Genomic DNA, 9,891 nt, shown 5'->3' with positions numbered 1-9,891 from the left:
CCAGTGCTGGTTCATGCTTCTGTTAGGAAAGTTTCTTTTATTGAAATAATATAAATATTCTCATCACTTTGACTTCTAGTTGCTTCAGAACACTGAAAAATAAACTTATTTTCACTTCTGAATGATAGTGTTTAATTTTTGGCACACAGTTGAGTTTCCATGATGTCTTTTCTTCTCCAGATTGAGCACGTGCAGTGACCTCGATTCTCCCTTGGAGGTCAGGTCTTATCAATTTCTTCTGCGTCTGCCCAGGTTCACTTCAACCACCCTGGGAACGCTTCTGCCTCCTCTCCCGTCATCTCACCATGATGGACTCCAAATAAGGAATGCCCCTGCAGCACCTAGGCCCTAACACAGGCCAGGAGACATGATGCAAATACCTTGGATCCAGGAATCTCATTAACCATTCTTAACCTCAGCAAAGTTCTCTTAGTTTTAACTTTTTAAGCACCATTTGGCTGCTCTTAAGCCTGTGGTTCACTAAAACCCAAACGCATTTTTGACATTTTGCTGCAAAGTTAAGACTTCATCATCTGCCTGTTAATTTTGAACTAACTGATGGACTTTACACATATTCTTATTATTTACAAAGAATTGATTTCTGCCTAGTAAGATGTATGAATTCTTATTTTAATTTTTATTTTAGGTTCAGGGGCACATGTGTAGGTTTGTTAATACAGATGTCTGAATTTTTTTTAACAGCTTGTTGTACTTTAATGTGTAATTCTCAACTCAAGGTACAAGACAATTGCATTTAACATTGTTATAAATAAAAGAGACATCAGATCAATCATTAAGGGCTCCAGAGTGAACAGCATCTTCATAACCTCCATGTTTATCATCTTTACTTTCTGGATATAATTTAGTAAGACCATCAATTCGAAGAATGGTAATTGCAGCTTCTGTTGCAAATTTCAAACTCTTAACTTTAACTATGGTTGGTTCAAACATCCCTGCTTGTTTGTTGTCTCCACGTTCACCATTGCTCAAATCAAGACCAATCCATTTTAGATTTTTACGTTCTGGGTTAACCTGAGCGTCACTATGAAAAGCTCTGAATTTTGTGACCAGATCTGTGGAATCCTGGGCAGCATTAACTGCCAGTGTATTAGGAATAACAAGAAGTGATCTTGCAAACTCTGCAATAGCAAGCTCTTCCTGAGACCCCATGCTGGTTGCATAGTTTTCAAGGTATATGGAAAGGGCTGCTTCTACAGCACCCCCGCCTGGAACCATGGATTTTGACTCCAAAACTCTCTTCACTACACAAAGTGCATCATGTAAAGAGCGCTCCATCTCACCACACATGATATCATTTGCCCCACGTAAGATAATCGATGCAGATGTATGAGCCTTAGTGTTTTTAAGATCAGCTCATCATCACAAATTCCCTCCTGTACCACTTCTGCCTGTCCCAACATTGAAGCTTCAAAAGTTTCTTCACCTTCCGAATTGGCCAGGGTTGACAGAATAGTTGCTCCAGAAGCTTTAGCAATGCCTTTAAAACTCTTCTAACTGCCATAGCACCAGCCTCCACAAAATACTTCAGACACATACCATCAATTCCACCAGTGGTTAGAATAACGTTGGCACCAGTTGCCAGGATCTTCTGAATTCTCGCCTTGGTGATAATCTGATTCTCTTTGTCTAATTTGGTCCAGTTTTTCATGGTCTGTAATGACCACTGTACACCAAGCTTCATTTTTTTTTTCAGGCTAAAGTCAAGGCAAGCAATTTTTGCATTTATGATTCTCTTGGGCATGCCGTGGGATCCCACCACACAGTTGAGTGCACAGCCACTGACGTGCATGCTCTCTGTTTGACTTCTCCCACGGGCTTTCAAAATATTAACAGAATTCACTGGATAATGTGGCTGGCCTCTTATATCTGTGTATTTAATAGCAAGTACAGCATCTACTACCATGTTAGCAAAGAAATCACCATTTATTCCAATGATTTTGGAAGACATGGATTGTCTTAGCAGCATTAATCAGGCAATCTTCCCAGTTCATCTTTGTTAACAATTAGGTTTTCATTGATATAATGCACTGCTTCCTTGCAAGCAAGTCGTTAGCCACTAATAACTGATGTGGGATGAATTTTGTTTGACTAATTAATCTGCATTTTTTAGGAGTTCTGCTGCAATAATAACCACTGAGGTAGTTCCATCTCTAACTTCTTTGTCTTGCAGATCAGCCAGCTCACAAAGAACGTTAGCTGCAGGATGTTCTACCTCCAGCAACTTCAGGATGGTTGCGCCATCATTAGTAATGGTTCCATCACCAATATCATCCACCAACATTTTATCCAAGCCAACGGACCAAGAGAACTTTTTACAATACTGGCAATCGAAGCTGCAGCCATAATGTTGTGGGAGCGGATCGCCTCCCCACTGCTGCGGTCTCCGAACACGGACAAAGGCCCCTCCATCTTCCTGGCGGCGGTACATACCGAATTCTGCTCCTACTGCGGGCAACCAGTTATCGCGGCCCCTCGGCCAACCGGCGACCACAGCAGTGGCGGCGACGGTGTGGAGCGGACCCGAGTGATGCACCGCCCCACCCGCTTCCCGGCTGCCCCGGCTGGCCGCGGGCCACGGCGGGAAGCAGATCTCTGAACTTTTATTTTGCCATTTGAAATATTAGCTCTTCTTCCCAACTTTCAGGCAACTATCAAAGTACTAAACAGGATAGACAACAAAATCTTGTGACAACATTTACATGTATGAAATGTATTTTATTACTAAAATATATAAAATTTAAAAATGACATTTGAATTATGTACTTCAAAAATAAAAATTCTAAATGTACTTTCTGATGTGACTTCTGAGGTGAGTTTGCTCCCTGCACAAAAGAGGATAAAAGTAAAGTAGAAATAGTCATATTCACAATTTCCAACCTGAGAACTTAATTTTGAAAGAACTTATTATAATTGACCACAGAAAATGGAAGGACAAGAGGTATGCTGACATCCTATTGAAGGCATTTATTGTGCTGTGCAAGGAAATTTTAGATGCCCTATTCTGTAATCCTTCCCAGCTAATAGGCTTAACTTGCATAGATGCCCAGACTAATGAAAATATGTAACTGAATTTGGTATTCATTTATTACAGCAATTTCAATGAGTCTTGCACTATTGAATATATGTATAAAGACTTCTAGTCACACCTCTCAATTCAGTGATCTCAAAGAGCCTTGGAAACAATGACCTAAAAACCAGATAGCAAAAGAAAACCAATTTGTTTCAGCAATTTAATGCGCCTTTGGTTATGTTTTGCAGATAAATACGTGCGTATGCATTCAGTCCTGAGACATGTATATATAGAATTGCTTAACTGTAATGCATTTAGCAGTAAATCTATGACCTAATTATTGCTATAAATTCATTACCAAAGCCTTTCCCTTTCACATACCAAGCGAAAATATAAACCTTGCACCATTATGAATTCTAACTGCAGCCAAACACATCTAATTATAATCAGTTGCAGTAAACTCTCACTCTGCATTAGGCATAATTAACCATGTGATAAATAATCAGTATAATAACATTTAATGTGCTGTGATAGCATTTCTAAACTATGCATGTGAATTCTAGAAAATAGAATATACTTCAATTCTAACCAATGTTTTTAACCCTTTCGTGATTGAAATTTCATTCACTGCCTTGCAGGAGAAATGTTAGTACACTCACTCAAAAATGAAAAATTGGATAAGCTTAAGGGCATCCTTATGTATGCTGTAATAAAAACATTTTCTACTGTCATCAAAATATTATCTACTTTAATAAAATTTAATAGTAAATTACACCTCTACAAATGTAGCCACTTTCTAAATTTTTAAGCATTGCCAGCATGGCCAAGATTTTTCTTGGCATAGTAGAGGCTATAAGTTAATTAGTAATAATTTTTAATTAAAGAATCTGCACTTCAAGAAAGGTCTCACACCTGGTTTGTTTCAATAATAATAAGTGATAACCATAATAATTAAATGTCTTCTCTGTCCTTAAAAAGAATAAAATATGTCTACTCTATGGAAGAATATCCTTTTATTCTAGTGCATAACATTGTTTATTACCAACACTAATATTTTCTTTTTTATTCCTATGATACCAATGTCAATTTGGAACAATATAAAATAATATTTCTGATTTTCATGTTCTTTGTTCAACTTTAGGCTAATTTTTCTCATGTCATTAAATGACAAAATGATAATAATACCTATCAGAACTCCGTGTTTCTATTTTATAAATATGAAAATAAGCCCTATGGAATTGCAAATGTTAGTTTGCTGTACTGTAATTTTGTTTTGCATTGTAATCATGCTTAAAAATGGATCCTTAACTAGGGTTTACAATTTTTTTCCTCTGGGCAGAAAGTGTCATAATAATATTTGCTCTAGTGAGCTTTGACCTATATTTTCATTACAAACATGGTTATATGTTACATTTAATTACTTGTCTCTTTTTTTGCTCTCTATTTGCTCCACAAGAATTTTGCCTGGTAATCTCTCTGGCTCAGTTTACTATTTCCATCTTTATAAGCTATTCTGAATTAACTCTTAATTAATCATAGTTGCCAAGTGAATGCTCTTCCATGTTATCTATGCAATCACTACTGTGTTTCCACTTCATGAACTGAGGGGTTCTTCCAGAAGAGCTGGTAGAGTTAGAGTAATTCATTCACATTTCTGCACCATTATGTACAAATTTGGATAGATAAATATGAAAGACAACATGCTTCTCATGAAATTTAACCTGTAACCGTGTCATTATTACACATGTTCTTACTGACTCACCTACCTGTCCACAAAGAATAAAGTAGATGTCAATGAGGAGTTTCTGTCTCCTCTGTATACAGAGAGTTGCTGTGGATCTAGCTACAGGATCCTACTTTTATTTCTACTTTGTTACTGTTTATAAATGAAGCTGATATAAAAATTAAGAAATACATAAGGAAACTACATAAAAGTATTATTAAAATATATTTACTCTCAAAAAGCATATGCCTCTTGAATATTACAATGGAAGACGTGAGAGTGGAAATAAAATATTCTGTGAGAGGAGGCTCCTCATCTGTTGTCTTTACTGCAGTTCCCCCAAAACATTCTTTCATGCCAGAAAAACATAGGAGCATAGGCCATTTATTTCATGTAGACCAAGCCCTGTGCCAGGAATACAAACATGAATAATGTAAGGTCTCCGCTCTTACAAGACTCACATTTTAATTAGGGAAACTGACTAAAGTACATAAAATATAACTACAGGACGCTGTGATCATTGCTAGAGGCATACCATGGAGGAAGTGACTGTTAGAGTCAAGAAAGAACAGTTTGATGAAGAAATGAAGTGTTCTAAACTAAGAGGAAAGCATATGCAAAAATGCAAGTGCATGTACCTAACAGCCTGATCTATCTGAGGGGGTGGCAGATACTTTCCTATGGCCGGAGTGCTACAAGCCTGTGACCAAGGGATGGAGAGATTACATAAGGGAAGAAGACAGTGGAGGAAGTTGCCAGCATGCAAACCCCATGCTGACCTCCAATTGATGATCTCATTATTTATTTCCTGTCCATCACCCCATTCCTGCATTCCCTTCTTTCCTTATTTACTCGGCTTAGATGCCATGATCCATCAATATGATCACAGTTCACAGACACCTTCTGATCCTTTGTCTCTTGTTTCCTGTGCCACATTCCCAGAGCAAAACCCAAACTCTGGTTAACTTCACCCTTCTTCTTCATCCACAGCTATAGCAGAGTAGCTGAGCTGGAGGAAAACAACACAAACACAGTCTTTTTTGGGTTGTTTGTTTTTTTTTTTTTTTTTTTGAGACAGAGTCTTGCTGTGTCACCAGGCTGGAGTGCAGTGGCGTGATCTCGGCTCACTGCAACCTCCATCTCCCGGGTTCAAGCGATTCTCCTTCCTCAGCCTCCTGAGTAGCTGGGACTACAGGCATACGTCACCATGCCTGGCTAATATTTTGTATTTTAGTAGAGACAGGGTTTCACCATGTTGGCCAGGATCGTCTCGATCTCCTGATCTTGTGATCCCCTCACCTTGGCCTCCCAAAGTGCTGGGATAAGCTACCAAGCCCAGCTGCAAACACAATCTTATTAGCACCATCATAATCATGCAGACTCACCTGACGTTACTTTTTTTATTATAAATCTCAGCAACACAATTACCTTTTTCTCATAGTTTGTTCTTCCCCTGAACAACCTATCTAACACCTTCCTTCTCTTAAAACATCCAACAGCTCCTCCTTACCCATCTCCCTTATTTCAATGAGAAAATAATAGGGATCAAAAGAAAAATTACACCATTTCCCATCACTTGTTTATACCAGTCGCTTGTATCTCTGCCTATAATCTGACTTGTCTCTTGTAAACCTAGACAAACAATAAGCGCTCCTCTCTACATCCACTTGTACACAGGACGCCATCCTCTCCTGCCTACAGTAGCTGAAACAATAGCTTGTGAAACTAACCTATTTCCCTGTTCTCCTACATCAGTCTTTCCTTTCTACTAACCTTCCCATCAATTCAAACGTGCTGTAATATGTCCCATATTTAAATTACTTTCCTTTATTTCATGTGCCATTCCAGCTGCTACACCATTTTTATAATTTTCATTATAGCAAAACTCCTTGAATATATTGCTCATATGAGCTCTCTCCACTTTCTCACCTCTTGTTCTCTTTTTAATCTATATTTATCAGATTTTATCTCCATTACTCTACTGAAATTTCTTTTATTATGGTTTCTAACGGTCTCCATTTTACCAAGTAAATAAGCAACTCTCAGTTTTCATCTTATTTAGCCTACTTTAAAAAAAAAACAAAATCTTCCCTTCTAAAATCATATTCTTCATTGGACTTTAAGGACCCCTCCTTCCCTGGTTTTTCCTGTACCTCACTGGCCACTTTTTCATAGTCCTCTCTGTTGTTCCCTCCTCCGCTTCTGACCTTGGTGCCTCAAGGCTCTATCATTGGTCTTCTCTAATGACACCCTTCCTCTAGGTATCTCATCTAGCTCCAGAATTTTGAACACTATCTATACAATGAGTTTTCTCTCCACTTGTATTAGTTATTTATTCCTGCATAACAAATTACCCCCAAATCTAGAGACTTAAAACAATAGACATTTATTATCTTTGTTTCTGTGGTTTAGGAGTCTGGGAACAGCTTAACTGAGTGTCCCTGGCTCAAGGTCTCCATGAAGTTACAGTCCTCTGAAGATTCCAGGAGCTGATGGATCTGCATCCAAGCTCACCCAGAGGGCTGCTGGCAGGACTTGCTCCCTCACACAGGGGCTGTGCCACTGGGCTGCCTCACAACATGGCAGCTGGCTATTCTCAGCTAAAAATTTTAAGAGAGAGAATGCTCAAGACAGAAGCTACAGTCTCTGTGTACCCTAATCTCAGGGGTGACATATCATTAATTCTACCGTATTCTATTCATTAGAAGCAAGTAGTGAGTCCAGCCCACACTCAAAGAAAGGTGATTACTCAAGAACGTGAATATCAGGAGATGGGGATCAACGAGGACCATCCTAGAGACTGCCTATCACACCACCTCTCCCACCCTTGAGCTCGGCTTATAAATCCACTGGGCTTGAGCCTCACGTAGGGCCCATGTGTACTCTTTTGCCTGTCCATCCTCTGACTATGATGCTGTCTCTGGTCTAAAGCACTGGAGCATGGCAGGGGTAGCAGTAGTGGCAAATGTTCTTAACTCATTGACCACCTCCTCCACTGCTGGCCCCCAGGGTGGCCCCCACTCCTTCTGTAGTCTCAACATTCCTCTAGGGGTATCTACATGTATCTCCTCTGAGGGATTTCAAGACCTTTGCTCTGCAACACCTAAACAGGCCCTTCTGACTGATGTTCTTGCCTCAGATCAATGTGGCAAGGCCATGTTCTCCCAGGTCAGCCTGAAGCCATAGTGAATGAGGGAGAGAGGTTCCTGATGTGAAGAGAACTATTCTTACTTTGCTAGTGGTCCTTTTCGCTCCTCCCCATTGGTGGTGGCATATGGAAGGCAGTGATGGGTCAACACTGAAAAAGATCACATTCGAGGAATGTATCATTACAACCTAAAAGAGCTGAAGAGAAGACGTAGTTGGAAGATACGGTATTTTTACATTTACATTGTAAAATTCTAAAAAGTAAATTTAAAATGACCAGAAAATGAATTATTGTTAACATTTACCTGCATCCTCTGGGCAAGGCTTGAATTTGTGATTATCACCAACAAAGCACAGTAACTTCAATAGGGTAATTGGAAACCAGTATTCACTCAGACTACACAGGATAATGCAGGAACATGAATAATGATGCTCACATTAAATAAATGGTATGAGGAAACTTCAGACAGATGCAAGATTTATTTCATTTCAATACGAGCAGGATCCTAAGAGCCATGGCATTTTGAGTGACAGCAGCATTGCTACTTTCTTCTCATAGTAGATTGCTATGAATTGAATGTTTATGCTCCTCACCCCCAAATTTATATATCAAAGACTTACATTTGAGTTTTCTGATGGTGTATTAGTCTGTTCTCATGCTGCTAATAAAGACACACCCAAGACTGGGTAATTTATAAAGGAAAGAGGTTTAATTGACTCACAGTTCCACATGGTTGGTGAGGCTTCACAATCATGGCGGAAGGCAAAGGAGGAGCAAAGTTACGTCTTACATGGTGGCAGGCAAGAGAGCTTGTGTAGGGAAACTCGCCTTTATAAAACCATCAGGTATCACGAGACTTATGCACTATCACAAGAACAGCACAGAAATACCTGCCCCTCATGATTCAATTACCTCCAACTGGATCCCTCCCACAACATGTGGGAATTATGGGAGCTATAATTCAAGATGAGATTCGGGTGGAGACACAGCCAAACCATATCAGATGGTATTAGGGGTGGGGTCTTTGGGAGATCATTACATTTATATGAGGTCATGAAAGTGAGGCTGCCATGATGGGATTAGTGTCTTAGTGCCATTATTGTAAAAGGAAGAGAGAACAGAGCTCAAATCAATCTCTCTCTCCCCTCTCTCACTCTCTCTCTCCATTCCCCCATCTCTCCATCATGCAAAGACACAACAAGAAGGGGCCATCTGCAAACCATGAAGAGGGCCCACACCAAGCAACAGAAATCAGTTTACATCACTCCTCTGCTAAAAAACATAAATAAATACATGAAATAAAACTTCACAATTGCTTCTTGTCACACACAGAATAAAATCTAAAGCCTGGAATACCTGACCTCCAGCTCTTCTAGTATCTTCCTCCTTTCTCCTTTTTTAGGTGTACACAAAACACCGCCTCCTCAAAGAGACCTTCCCTGATTACTCCCATCTAGTCTTTTTTCAACCTGTCATTCTCTAGGTCCAAATTTTCTATACTTTCTTCATAACACATCACTATCTGAGTCAATGCTGTATCTTGTAGAGTGATTTTATTTTATTCTGGTCTGTCTCCCCTATTAAAATGTAAGTTTCATTAGGGCAGAGACTGTTTATCTATTTGCCACTGTAATAACAGTACCTAGAAGAGCTCCTGGGACATAGTAAGCACTCTAAATATTTATTGTATATGAGAAAGTAACTGTTTTATGGTGTACCACAAAAGATGTGTGTTTATAGAGCTATGGAAACACAACTGAGGAGTAATTAACACCAATGGTCACAGTCAAATGCAACCTGCACATGATTGCCAGATTAATACCCGACTTCCTGTTTTTCTTAATGCTACACAAATGACAAGCATACTCAGATCACTCCCCTGTTTAGAAAATCTTAGAGTCTTCACATTTATTATAGAACACATTTCAAACTCCTTCACATAATATTCACAGTTATTCTCAGTCTTCCCTACCTTATTCCCCCCAACTC

At 39.2% G+C, this 9,891-nt stretch overlaps 1 pseudogene; it reads right to left on the bottom strand.

The window, feature by feature from the left end:
• Positions 1-732: 732 nt before the first annotated feature.
• Positions 733-2,430, bottom strand: LOC101123800 (T-complex protein 1 subunit alpha-like; annotated as a pseudogene).
• Between the last annotated feature and the right edge of the window lie 7,461 nt (positions 2,431-9,891).

This window comes from Gorilla gorilla, chromosome 10, assembly GCF_029281585.2.
Source record: "Gorilla gorilla gorilla isolate KB3781 chromosome 10, NHGRI_mGorGor1-v2.1_pri, whole genome shotgun sequence".
Lineage (NCBI taxonomy): Eukaryota > Metazoa > Chordata > Mammalia > Primates > Hominidae > Gorilla > Gorilla gorilla.
This window is presented reverse-complemented; position numbering and strand designations above follow the sequence as displayed.